The 14,930-nt window shown below is 39.0% G+C and overlaps 1 protein-coding gene and 1 pseudogene across 3 annotated transcripts in view; both read right to left on the bottom strand.

Moving 5' to 3' along the window:
* The window catches only part of COL4A5 (collagen type IV alpha 5 chain), a gene marked incomplete at its 5' end in the record, with an annotated part of 234,983 nt that overhangs the window by 189,950 nt on the left and 30,103 nt on the right, over nucleotides 1–14,930 (bottom strand). The window lies entirely within an intron of this gene.
* LOC308337561 (elongation factor 1-alpha 1-like) lies at nucleotides 9,964–11,281 on the bottom strand (annotated as a pseudogene). The gene has a single exon. The product of its transcript is annotated as an elongation factor 1-alpha 1-like (transcript).

The following is a 14,930-nucleotide window of genomic DNA, read 5'->3' as shown; positions in this document are numbered from 1 at the left end:
CCTCTCTGCCTACTTGTGATCTCTGTCTGTCAAATAAATAAATAAAATCTTTAAAAAAAATTTTCTTGGTGCAGCCAGTCTGGAAGTTCCTCAAAAAGTTAAAAATAGAACTACCCTATGATCTAGAAATTGCTTTAATAGGTATTTACCAAAGGATACAAAAATACAGATTCAGGGGGAATGCAATAGCCAAACTATGGAGAGAGCCCAAATGTCCATCAACAGAAAAATGAATAAAGATGTGGTGTGTGTACATATATATATATATGTGTGTGTGTGTGTGTGTGCATAAAAATATATATATATTTATATATATAGCTTTATATATATATAGCTTTTATTTAGCTATTTATATCCAATGCAATATTACTCAGTAATATTTATATTATGTATAAATATATTTTATTTATATATAAAATATAGAGAGATATATAGAGATATTTTATATATTTACATATATATATATATATATATATAAAGAATGAAATCTTGCCATTTGTAGTGATGTGGATGGAGCTAGAGCATATTACGCCAAGTGAAATAAGTCAGTCAGAGAAAGACAAATACTATATGATCTCACTCACATGTGGAATTCAAGGAAACAGATGAACACATGGTAAGGAGGGAAAAAAGGAGATAGGGAAACAGACCATAAGAAACTCTTAATGATAAAGAACAAACTGAGGGGTGATGGAAAGAGGTGGGTGGGGGATGGTCCAGATGGGTGATGGGTATTAAAGAGGACACTTGTTGGTCAAGATGGCGGAGAAGTAGCAGGCTGAGACGACATCGGGTAGCAGGGGATCAGCTAGACAGCTTATCTAACCATTGTGAACACCTACAAATCCAACGGGAAATTGAAGAGAAGAGGAGCAAGAATTCTAGAAACAGAGAATCGATCACTTTCTGAAAGGTAGGACCTGCGGAGAAGTGAATCCAAAGCGATGGGAAGATAGACCCCGGGGGGAGGGGCCGGCTCCCGGGAAGCAGTGGAGCAACGGGAGCACAAAATCGGGACTTTTAAAAGTCGGCTCCACAGGGAGACATCGCTCCAGAGGCTAAACCGGGGGGAAACCCAGGCGGGGTCAGCATAACCCCAGGTCCCGCGGGGTCACAGAAGGACTGGGGGTGTCTGAGTGTCACAGAGCTCGCAGGTTTTAGAGCGGGGAAGCCGGCTACAGCGACAAAGCCGAGGAGTGAGCTCTAAGCCCGGGGTTACCTTGTGCCGGTCGCAGGCTGGGTGGGCTCGGAGCGCGGGCGGAGGCCACGGAGACAGAAGCGACCCGGCGCTTTTCTCCAGCTCCAGCAATTGACCGCTTTCCTAACGGCGCGACCACAGGCCAGGGAGGCGGGGCGGTTGGGTGCTTTGCTCTGAGAGCGCACTGAGGAGCGGAACCCCAAGCTCTCGGCTCCTCCAGGCCAAGAGATTGGGAGGCCGCCATCTTCATTCCCGTCCTCCAGAACTCTACGGAAAGCGCTCAGGGAACAAAAGCTCACAAAAGCAAACCCGAGCGGATTACTTAAAAATCCGCCCTGCCCCTGGCAAGGGCGGTGCAATTCTGCCTGCGGCAAAGACACTTGAGAATCACTACAACACGCCCCTCCCCCAGAAGATCAACAAGAAACCCATCCAAAACCAACTTCAGTCACCAAGAACAGTGGAATTCCATAGCAGGAGAAAGCAAATCTTATCTGGACAAAATGACAAGGCGGAAAAACTCACCTCAAAAAAAAAGAACAAGAGGCCATACCGAAGGCCGGAGACCTAATCAATACGGACATCGGTAACAGGACAGACCTAGAGTTCAGAATGACAATTCTCAAGGTTCTAGCCGGGCTCGAAAAAGGCATAGAAGATATTAGAGAAACACTCTCCGGAGAGATAAAAGCCCTTTCTGGAGAAATAAAAGAACTAAAATCTAACCAAGTTGAAATCAAAAAAGCTATTAATGAGGTGCAATCAAAAATGGAAGCTCTCACTGCTAGGATAAATGAGGCAGAAGAAAGAATTAGTGACATAGAAGACCAAATGACAGAGAATAAAGAAGCTGAGCAAAAGAGTGACAAACAAATACTGGACCACGAGGAGAGAATTCGAGAGATAAACGACACCATAAGACGACACAACATTAGAATAATTGGGATTCCAGAAAAAGAAGAAAGAGAGAGGGGAGCAGAAGGTATATTGGAGACAATTATTGAAGAGAATTTCCCTACTATGGCAAAGGGAACAAACATCAAAATCCAGGAGATGCTAAGAATGCCCCTCAAAATCAATAAAAATAGGTCCACACCTCGTCACCTGATAGTAAAATTTACAAGTCTTAGCGACAAAGAGAAAATCCTGAAAGCAGCCCAGGAAAAGAAGTCTATAACATACAAGGGTAAAAACATTAGATTGGCAGCGGACCTATCCACAGAGACCTGGCAGGCCAGAAAGAACTGGCATGATATATTCAGAGCACTAAACAAGAAAAACATGCAGCCAAGAATACTATATCCGGCTAGGCTATCATTGAAAATAGAAGGAGAGATAAAGAGCTTCCAGGACAAACAAAAGCTGAAAGAATTTGCAAACACCAAACCAGCTCTACAGGAAATATTGAAAGGGGTCCTCTAAGCAAAGAGAGACCCTAAAAGGAGTAGATCAGAAAGAAACAGAGACCATATACAGTAACAGTCACCTTACAGGCAATACAATGGCACTAAATTCATATCTCTCAATAGTTACCCTGAATGTTAATGGGCTCAATGCCCCAATCAAAAGACACAGGGTATCAGAATGGATAAAAAAACAAAACCCATCAATATGCTGCCTAAAAGAAACTCATTTTAGACCCGAAGACACCTCCAGATTTAAAGTGAGGGGGTGGAAAACAATGTACCATGCTAATGGACATCAGAAGAAAGCTGGGGTGGCAATCCTTACATCAGATCAATTAGATTTTAAGCCAAAGACTATAATAAGAGATGAGGAAGGACACTATATCATACTCAAAGGGTCTGTCCAACAAGAAGACCTAACAATCTTAAATATCTATGCCCCTAACATGGGAGCAGCCAACTATATAAACCAATTAATAACAAAATCAAAGAAATACATCGACAGTAATACAATAATAGCAGGGGACTTTAACACTCCCCTCACTGAAATGGACAGATCATCTAAGCAAAAGATCAATAAGGAAATAAAGGCCTTAAATGACACACTGGACCAGATGGACATCACAAATATATTCAGAACATTCCATCCCAAAGCAACTGAATATACATTCTTCTCTAGTGCACATGGAACATTCTCCAGAATAGACCACATCCTGGGTCATAAATCAGGTCTCAATCGGTACCAAAAGATTGAGATCATTCCCTGCATATTTTCAGACCACAATGCTCTGAAGCTAGAACTCAATCACAAGAGGAAATTTGGAAAGAACGCAAATACATGGAGACTAAACAGCATCCTTCTAAAAAATGAATGGGTCAACCAGGAAATTAAAGAAGAATTGAAAAAAATCATGGAAACAAATGATAATGAAAACACAACGGTTCAAAATCTGTGGGACACAACAAAGGCAGTCCTGAGAGGAAAATATATAGCGGTGCAAGCCTTTCTCAAGGAACAAGAAAGGTCTCAAATACACAACTTAACCCTACACCTAAAGGAGCTGGAGAGAGAACAACAAAGAAAGCCTAAACCGAGCAGGAGAAGAGAAATCATAAAGATCAGAGCAGAAATCAATGAAATAGAAACTAAAAAAACAACAGAACAAAACAATAAAACTAGGAGCTGGTTCTTTGAAAGAATTAATAAGATTGATAAGCCCCTGGCCAGACTTATCAAAAAGAAAAGAGAAAGGACGCAAATAAATAAAATCATGAATGAAAGAGGAGAGATCACAACCAACACCAAAGAAATACAAACAATTATAAGAACATACTACGAGCAACTCTACGCCAACAAATTTGACAATGTGGAAGAAATGGATACATTTCTAGAGACATATAAACTACCACAACCGAACCAGGAAGAAATAGATAACCTGAACAGACCCATAACCAGTAAGGAGATTGAAACAGTCATCAAAAATCTCCAAACAAACAAAAGCCCAGGGCCAGACGGCTTCCCAGGGGAATTCTACCAAACATTTAAAGAAGAATTCGTTCCTATTCTCCTGAAACTGTTCCAAAAAATAGAAATGGAAGGAAAACTTCCAAACTCATTTGATGAGGCCAGCATCACCTTGATCCCAAAACCAGACAAGGATCCCATCAAAAAAGAGAATTACAGACCAACATCCTTGATGAACACAGATGCGAAAATTCTCACCAAAATACTGGCCAATAGGATCCAAAAGTCCATTAAAAGGATTATTCACCACGACCAAGTGGGATTTATTCCAGGGCTGCAAGGTTGGTTCAACAGCCACAAATCAATCAATGTGATACAATACATTAATAAAAGAAAGAACAAGAATCATATGATACTCTCAATAGATGCTGAAAAAGCATTTGACAAAGTACAGCATCCCTTCCTGATCAAAACTCTTCAAAGTGTAGGGATAGAAGGCACATACCTCATATTATCAAAGCCATCTATGAAAAACCCACTGCAAATACCATTCTCAATGGAGAAGAACTGAAAGCTTTTCCTCTAAGGTCAGGAACACAGCAGGGATGTCCATTATCACCACTGCTGTTCAACATCGTACTAGAAGTCCTAGCCTCAGCAATCAGACAACAAAAAGAAATTAAAGGCATCCAAATCGGCAAAGAAGAAGTCAAACTATCACTCTTTGCAGATGATATGATACTATATGTGGAAAACCCACAAGGCTCCACTCCAAAACTGCTAGAACTTATACAGGAATTCAGTAAAGTGTCAGGATATAAAGTCAATGCACAGAAATCAGTCGCATTTCTTTACACTAACAACAAGACAGAAGAAAGAGAAATTGAGGAGTCCGTCCCATTTACAATCGTACCCAAAACCATAAGATACCTAGGAATAAATCTAACCAAAGAGGCAAAGAATCTATACTCAGAAAACTACAAAGTACTCATGAAAGAAATTGAGGAAGACACAAAGAAATGGAAAAATATTCCATGCTCCTGGATTGGAAGAACAAATATTGTGAAAATGTCTATTCTACCTAAAGCAATCTACACATTTAATGCAATCCCTATCAAAATCCCATCCATTTTTTAAAGAAATAGAACAAATAATCCTAAAATTTATATGGAACCAGAAAAGACCTCGAATAGCCAAAGGAATATTGAAAAAGAAAGCCAAAGTCGGTGGCATCACAATTCCAGACTTCAAGCTCTATTACAAAGCTGTCATCATCAAGGCAGTATGGTACTGGCACAAAAACAGACATATAGATCAATGGAACAGAATAGAGAGCCCAGAAATAGACCCTCAACTCTATGGTCAACTAATCTTCGACAAAGCAGGAAAGAATATCCAATGGAAAAAAGACAGCCTCTTCAACAAATGGTGCTGGGAAAATTGGACAGCCACATGCAGAAAAATGAAATTGGACTATTTCCTTACACCACACACGAAAATAGACTCAAAATGGATGAAGGACCTCAATGTGAGAAAGGAATCTATCAAAATCCTTGAGGAGAATGCAGGCAGCAACCTCTTTGACCTCAACCGCAGCAATGTCTTCCTAGGAACATCGCCAAAGGCAACAGAAGCAAGGGCAAAAATGAACTATTGGGATTTCATCAAGATCAAAAGCTTTTGCACAGCAAAGGAAACAGTTAACAAAACCAAAAGACAACTGACAGAATGGGAGAAGATATTTGCAAACAACATATCAGATAAAGGGCTAGTATCCAAAATCTATAAAGAGCTTAGCAAACTCAATACCCAAAGAACAAATAATCCAGTCAAGAAATGGGCAGAGGACATGAACAGACATTTCTGCAAAGAAGACATCCAGATGGCCCAAAGACACATGAAAAAATGCTCCACATCACTCGGCATCAGGGAAATACAAATCAAAACCACAATGAGATACCACCTCACACCAGTCAGAACGGCTAAAATTAACAAGTCAAGAAATGACAGATGCTGGCGAGGATGCGGAGAGAGGGGAACCCTCCTACATTGCTGGTGGGAATGCAAGCTGGTGCAACCACTCTGGAAAACAGTGTGGAGGTTCCTCAAAAAACTGAAAATAGAGCTACCCTACGACCCAGCGATTGCACTACTGGGTATATATCCTAAAGATACAAACGTGGGGCTCAGAAGGGGCACGTGCACCCGAATGTTTATAGCAGCAATGTCCACAATAGCCAAACTGTGGAAAGACCCTAGATGTCCATCAACAGATGAATGGATAAAAAAGATGTGGTATATATACGCAATGGAATACTATGCAGCCATCAAGACATGAAATCTTGCCATTTGCGACGACGTGGATGGAACCAGAGGGTATCATGCTTAGCGAAATAAGTCAATCGGAGAAATACAACTATCATATGATCTCTTTGATATGAGGAAGTGGAGATGCAAGGCGGGGGGGTTCGGGGGGAGGTAGGAAAAGAAAAAATGAAAAGATGGGATTGGGAGGGAGACAAACCATAAAAGACTCAATCTCAAGAAACTGACTGAGGGTTGCGGGGGGGAGGGGGGACGGGAGAGGGTGGTGGGGGGAAATGGACATTGGGGAGGGTATGGGCTATGATGAGTGCTGTGAAATGTGTAAACCTAGCGATTCACAGACCTGTACCCCTGGGGATAAAAATACATATGTTTATTAAAATAAAAAAATTAAAAAAAAAAAGATCAGAAAAAACAAAAAAAGAGGACACTTGTTGTGCGGCACCTGGGTGGCTCAGTCTGTTAAGCATCTGACTCCATTTCAGCTCAGATCATGAGATTGAGCCTTGTGTTGGGCTCGCGCTGGGCGTTAAGATTCTTTCTCCCCCTGCCCCCACCTTAAAAAAAGAAAGGGTACCTGTTGTGATGAGCATTGGTTATTGTATGTGATGAATCACTGAACAGTACTCCAGAAACCAATATTGTACTGTATATTAACTAAGTAAAATTTAAATTAAAAAAAATTTTCTTATGCATGGTGTACTGGTTTGAATAGTCCTCCCAAAATTCAGGTCTACCTCATGTCCTCAGAATGTGAGCTTATTTGGAAGTAGGGTCTTTGCAGATGTAATAAAGATAAAATGAAGTCATATTATATAGTGATGTCCGGCCCAACTGTAATGACATAATCAACAAAGGCATAAAAATTATTTCCCATATTTCCCAATGTGAGACTCTTTGAGCCAGCTTAGTCACACAAATCCCCAAAAAATCAAGTGCATTTCCATGATCCAGATTTTGATGCAAGATGCAGATCCAGCTATCTATGAACCAGGAGGGGGATCTTCTCCAGACATTGATTCTGCCAGCACTCTGATATTGGATTTTCCAGCCTCCAAAACTGAGAAAAATAAATTTCTCCCCTCATCTATGATACTTTCTCACAACAACCTGAATGGACTAAGATAGTAATTAGCTCTATAAATACAATAAAAGAAAAAATACTATATAATCATCTCTGTAGATGCAGAATTTTAGTAGCCACTTTTTATTAAACCTCACATAACTAGAAATAAAAGGTAACTTCTTTAATCTGATAAAAGGCAACCCATAAAACCCACAACTAACACAGAGTTTCTCAGCAGAGGCACTATTGACATTTTGGCCTAGATGATTCTTTGTCATGCAGATTATGTGGGTGGGGGTACTGTGCATTATGGGATATTAAGCAGCATCTCTGGCCTCTACCCAGTAGATGCCAATAACAGCCCCCAACTGTAAAAACCTAGAATGTCTCCAGACATTGCCAATTGTCCTCTGTGGGCAAATTTCCCCACCCATTGAGAACCACTGAACTACCTTGACATTTAATAGTAAAAAACTGAATGCTTTCCCTCTAACAAGTAAAACAAGGCAGAAATAACTATCTCACCACTTTGCTCTCTCTGCTTCCACTGAATATTGTACTGGAGGTCCTATCCTGAACAGGCAAAGTAAACAACTAATAGGCAGAGAGAATGGAAAGGGAAAAGTGAAACCGTCTCTTTTAAAAAATGGCATATAGGAAATCCTGAAGAATTAAAAAGTTACTACAAAAATAATAAAACCAGTATACCGAAATGTGTAAGTCATTGCCAAGAAAAATTAAAGAATATCTAAAAAATAAACATACCATAGACATGTAAAGAAAGATTCAGTATCATTGTCAATTAGTCTACAGATTAAACACAATCCAAACAAACTTGCTCTTCCTGATTTCAAGTCTTATAATAAAGCTATAATAATCAAGACTAATCAATAATATTAGTGTAAGGATAGGTAAGCAGATTAACAAAACAGAGTAGAAGGTCCAGAAAGTGAAAAGTAACTCAATAGGGAATGGACTGTGTTTCCAAAAAGCAGTGGAAGAATATATTAAAAAACTTTTTGGACATCAACAAAATGGTAGAGTAGGAAACTCTAATCACCTGTCCCTCTGCAGAAACATCAAAAAAATCAAGAAGAAACTGTCAAAACCAAATTTGTCAGAACTCTGGAAAATGATTCAAGGTTTACAATAACCAAACAAATGTTGAATCAAGAAAAATACAAATTAAAAGTGGTAGAAAAGGTCTGTGGTCCTTTGGGCTTGTCCTTACCTAGCTGCCTCCCTGGCTCAGTGGCACTTTTCAAGAGGGTAGCCACATTCACTGTGGGACCCTTATCCCTGGTACCAGGGGCAGCAGAGCAGATTTCATTCATAAAGAATTGTTTGTCTGTTCTAACCTGTCAGGGAACCACCTGAAGGACTGATGCAAGGCATTTATCTTTGTTTCACCTAACTTGGAAAAGACACAGGATAGTAGAGCTGTAGGCATCTTGAAAAAAACACTGTAAGGTAAAGGAAAAACTCACAGTTGCCTGGGGCAAAAGACTGAAGGTGAGGAATGTGGATAAGGTACCAAAAGCCTGGAAGGAAAAGCAGTGGAGCTTTTTGGAAAAAATAGGGCATTGAAAAATGCCTATGTATACTGAGCAATTTAACAAGCCGGGTATATAAGCCAAGAGGAAAGCCCTAAGAAAAACTTAAGCTTTCACTCTAGCTGATCTCCAAGCACAATATAAGGAGGGAGTGAAAGCTAAGGCAGAGTTGCAAATGTCCTGGTTAAGTGTTAAAGGAGTACCATAACACAGAGCCAATGCACAGAAACAGGAGATTTTTTTTCTCCCTTCTCTTTTCTTTTCTTTTGTTCTCCTTTTCTCTCTCTCTTTTATTGGTTCCTGGCATTCAGAGAAATATGTATCAAAACACCATCTCAGCACAAGTTAAAGGAACACAGATTTTAGTACCACACATGACAAGGGATAGAGTCTCTGCATTAATAGGTTGCAGAAGTCATTAAACAAATGAATAACGGCAGCCCTCCTCTGGTGAAGGGCAAAGTCTGATTTCCAGCTACCACATTTAAAATAATCTAATTCTGTTTTCAACCAAATATTACAAAGTAAAAGAAAAATGTAGTCTGTTTAAGAAAAAAAAATTGGGGTGCCTGGGTGGCTCAGTGGGTTAAAGCCTCTGCCTTCGGCTCAGGTCATGATCTCAGGGTCCTGGGATCGAGCCCCGCATCGGGCTCTCTGCTCAAGCGGGGAGCCTGCTTCCTCCCCTCTCTCTCTGCCTGCCTCTCTGCCTACTTGTGATCTCTGTCAAATTAAAAAAAAAAAAAGATGAAAGCTAATAACTTAAAATTGCCCCCCCACGCAAAACAAATGGTCCACGAAAAATTCTCCTTTCTTTAAGAAGGTTTTATGATGCACTGCCATCATTAACCAATCTTTTACCATTAACTTAAATGGCCCATTGACACAAAGAGTTCTGAGACTGTTCTCTCACCACTGATTAAGACTGGGGTGGCAGGTATTGGGGGTAATATTCATTTAGCCTTCTGAGATTTCTGGGCAGACTTGGTGACCTTGCCTGTTCCAGCTGCCTCCTTGTCCACTGCCTTGATGACACGCACAGCCACTGTCTGTCTCATGTCACCAACAGTAAAATACCCCAGAGGAGGATAATCAGAGAAGTTTTTAACACCATAGACTTGCCAGGAACCCTACTAATAAAGGAAGCATCACTAGATTTCAAGAACTTGGGACCGTCTTCCAGCTTTTTTCCAGAATAACAATCTTCCCCTTCAGCTCAGCAAACTTGCAAGCAATGTTAGTTGAGTGACAATCCAGCACAGGTACATATCCAGCACTGATTTGGCCTGGATGGTTCAGGATAACGAACATCTTTGACAGATACATTCTTGACACTGAAACCCACATTGTGCCCAGGAAGAGCCTCCCTCAGAGCTTCGTGGTGCATTTCAACAGACTTTACTTCAGTTTTAACATTTAGCATCAACTGGAGCAAAGGTGACTACCATGTCAGGTTTAAGGACACCAGTCTCCACTTAGGTCCAAAGGGACAGTACCAATACCATCAATTCTGTAGATGTCCTGTAAGGGCAGACGCAAGGGCTTGTCAGTTGGATGAGCTGGTGGCAGAATGCAATCCAGAGCTTCAAGCAATGTGGTCCCACAGGCATTGCCATCTTTACCAGTGAATTTCCATCCCTTGAACCAAGGCATATTAGCACTTGGCTCTAGCATGTTGTCACCATTCCAACCAGAAATTGGCACAAATGCTATTGTATCAGGATGGTAGCCAATTTTCCTAATGCGGGTGCTGATTTCCTTAACAATTTATTCCTATTTCTTCTGGCTGTAGGGTGGCTCAGTAGAATCCATTTGTTAACACCAACAATTAACAATTAATCTAATTGTGAATATCAGTGTGTAAGCATACTTATGGGTCTGCAGGTTCTTAGAGATACCTGCTTCAAATTCAACAACAGCAGCCACAATCAGAACAGCACAGGAAGCCTGAGATTTACCTATAGTCATGTTTTTGATAAAGTCTCTGTGTCCTGGGGCATCAATGATGGTCACATAATACTTGCTGGTCTCAAATTTCCACAGGGAGATATCAATGGTGATATCACATTCATGTTCAGCTTTCAGTTTATCCAAGACCCAGGAATACTTAAAGGAGCCCTTGCCCATCTCAGCAACAACCTTCTCAAAATTTTTGAAAGTTCCTTTGTCGATTCCATCACATTTGTAGATCAGATGACTAGTAACGGTAGACTTGTCCAAATCAACATCTCCAATGATGACAATGTTGATATGAGTCTTTTCCTTTCCCATTTTGGTTTAGGTTTAGTAGCAGTTTTCATGACACCTGTGTTCTGGTGGCAAACCCACTGTAAAAAAGCTAGACAAAGACTTCAAAACAACTGTTTTTTTAAAGATTTTATTTACTTATTTGACAGAGAGAGACATAGTGAGAGAGGGAACACAAGCAGGGGGAGTGGGAGAAGGAGAAGCAGGCTTCCTGCTGAGCAGGGAGCCAGAAGTGGGGCTCAATCTCAGGACACTGGGATCGTGACCTGAGCTAAAGGCAGACACTTAATGACTGAGCCACCCAGGTGCCCCTAAAACAACTGTTTTAAACATACTCAAAGACCTAAAGAAAACCATGGACCAAGAACTAAATAAAACCAGAAAAACAATATGTGAACAAAAGGAAAATATCAACAAAGACATGGAAGTACAAAGAGGAACCAGAAATTCTAGAGCTAACAAGCACAATATTTGAAATGAAAACTTCAGTAAATGTGTTTAACATCAGATATCAGGAGGCAGAAGAAAAAGATCAATAAACTTGAAGATACAACAATTGATATTATCCAGTCTGAGTGGCAGAAAGAAAATAATGGACATAAATGAGCAGAGCCAGAAGGCCTATGGGACACCATCAAGCTGAACAAAACATACACTTTAGAAGTACCAAAGAAAACAGAAAAGAATATTCAAATATTCTTTTTCAAAAGTATTTTTATTTATTTACTTATTTTGAGAGAGAGAGAAAGAGCACACATGAGTCAGCGTAGGAAGGGGCAGTGGAAGGGGGAGAGAGAGAATCTCAAGCAGGCTCCACACTCCGCACAGAGCCTGATGTGGGGCTCAATCTCATGACCCTGAGATCATGACCTGAGCTGAAATCAAGACTCAGATGTTTAAGCAACTGAGCCATGCAGGTGCCCCTAAATATTCTTTCTAAGAATATTTTAAGAAATAGTAGCTGCAAATTTCCCAAGTTTGATTATACATGAATCCACACATTCAAGAAGTTCAATGAACTCCAGGTAGGATAACTCAAAGAGATCCAAGACACATCCTAAACAAACTGTCAAAGACAAACACAGAGAGAATCTGTAAAGCTGCAAAAGAGAAGCAACTCAACAGAAGAGATTTTTCAAAATCTCTTAGCAGGTGATTTCTCATCAAAAACCATGGAAGCCAGAAGGCAGTGGAATGACATATTTAAGTACTAAATGTAAAAGAACACTGAAATTCAAGAATTGCTTATCTAGCAAAAACTATCCTTCAAAAATTAAGACATGCTAGATAAATAAAACCTGAGGGTATTCATTGCCAGTAGAACTGCCTTACAAGAAATGCTAAAGGAATTTCTTCAAGCTGAAATGAAAGGACAGTAACTCAGAGCCTTATGAAGAAATAAAGATCTCTGGTAAAGGTAGTTATATAGGTAAATACAAAAGCCAGTATATTGTATTTTCAGTTTGTAACTCCCCTTTTTATTTCATATATAATTTAAAAACCAAATGCAAAAAAAAGTAATTATAAATATATGCTACAGGGAACATAATGTATAAAGATGTAACTTGTGAGAAGACAATATGATATCCATTCAAATCACATTGTTATAAATTTAGTAAACTAATTTAATTTTATTTTTTTAAAGAATTCATTTATGTGTGTGAGAGAGAGAGATAGCGAGGGATAGAGCATGAGCAGGGAAGAAAGTGAGAAGCATGCTCCCCACTGAACAAGGAGCCTGATACAGGGCTTGACCCCAGGACCCTGGGATCATGACCTAAGCCAAAGGCAGACACTTAACTGACTGAACCACCCAGGCACCCCAGTACATGAATTTTAATCCCCAGGGTAACTACTAAGAAAATATGTAAAAGGAATAAATAAAAGGGAATGAAAAGAGAATAAAAATGGTACAATACAAAAAAATCTATTAAGCACAAAAGAAGAAATGAATGGAGAAAATGAAAGGCAAAAAGGGTATAAGACATACAGAAAACAAATAGCAAAATAGCAACAGTAAATCCCTTTTATAAGTAACTACCTAAAATGTAAATGGATTAAAATCTCCAATCAAAAGGCAGAGACTGGCAGAATGGATTGAAAGTTAAAAAAAGAAAAAAGATATTCCATGCAAATAATGACCAAAAGAGAGATAGAGGAGCTGGCTATAATATCAAACAAACTGGAATTCAAGCCAAAACTTGTTACAAGACACAAATAATGACATTATATATACATATTTTATGTTAATGCATTAATAATTTATAACAATTATAAATAAACACAGCAAACAAAAGAGCCCCAAATATATGAAGCAAATACTGACAGACTTATAGACAGAATTAGATAATTGTACAATAATAGTTGGGAGACTTCAATAACCAAGTTTCTAACATGGATAAAACATCTAGACAGAACATTAATAAGAAAACAGAGGTCCCGAACAATACCTTAAACCTAGACCTAAAAGACAAATATAGGACACTTCACTCTAGAGCAGAATACACATTCTTCTCAAGTGCACATGGAACATTCTTCAAGATAGAACCTATACAGGCCACAAAACCAGCCTCAATTAATATAAAAATACTGAAATCTTACAAAGTATATTCTCCAACCACAATGGAATGAAACTAGATTTCAATAAAAAGGAGAAAAACTGGACATGAAAATTAAACAATGCACCCTTAAACAACCAAAGGTCAAAGAAAAAAATCACAAAGGAAATTAGAAAACACTCAGAGAAGAACAAATATGAAAACACAACACACCACAACTTATGGAATGCAGTAAAGGGAGTGGAGACAGGGAATTTTATAGCAGTAAATGCCTACATTAAAAAGTAAGAGAAGAAAAAAAAAGTAAGAAAGATCTTAATCAATCAGCAACCTACCTCTGCACCTTAGAAAAACCAGGAAAAAAGAGCAAACTAAACACAAAGCTAGGAGAAGGAAGTAAATTCTAAAAATTAGAGTGGAGATAAGTTATATAGAGAATAGAAAAACAATGGAGAAAATCAATGAAACCAAAACTGGTTCTTTGGAAAGATCCACAAAATCAACCAACCTTTATCTAGACTGAAAAATTAGAAAAGATGTAAGTAACTGAAATAAATAATGAAAGATGTAACATTATTACCAACCTTACAGAAATAAAAAGGATTATAAGAAAATACTATAAATACTTGTACACTCAAAAAATTAGACAACTTAGATAAGCAAATTCTTAAAAACAGACTATCAAAAATAATTCAAGAAGAAATAGAGATGGAACTAGAGAGTACTACGCTAAGCAAAATAAGTCAGAGAAAGAAAAATACCATATGATTCACTCTAAAGTGAAATTTTAGAAACAAAATAAGAAAACATGGGGGGAGGGAGAGAGAGGCAAGCCAAGGAACAGGCTCTTAACTATAGAGAACAAACTGATGATCACCAGAGGGGAGGTGGATGAGGGGATGGGTTACATAGGTGACACCTTAAATACCCTTAAACACAGAGAACAAACTAGCAGTTGCCAAAGGGGAAGTGAGGGGAATGGGCAAAATAGATAAAGGGGATTTAGACATACAAACTTACAGTTATACATAAATCTCAGAGATGAAAATAAGCATTAAGGAATATACAATATTACTGTAATAATGTATGGTGACAGACAGTGCCTACACTTACAG

This window comes from Martes martes, assembly GCF_963455335.1.
Source record: "Martes martes genome assembly, chromosome: X".
Taxonomy (NCBI): Eukaryota; Metazoa; Chordata; class Mammalia; order Carnivora; family Mustelidae; genus Martes; species Martes martes.
Note: the sequence above shows the minus strand (reverse complement) of the source record. Positions and strands in the feature narration are given on the sequence as shown.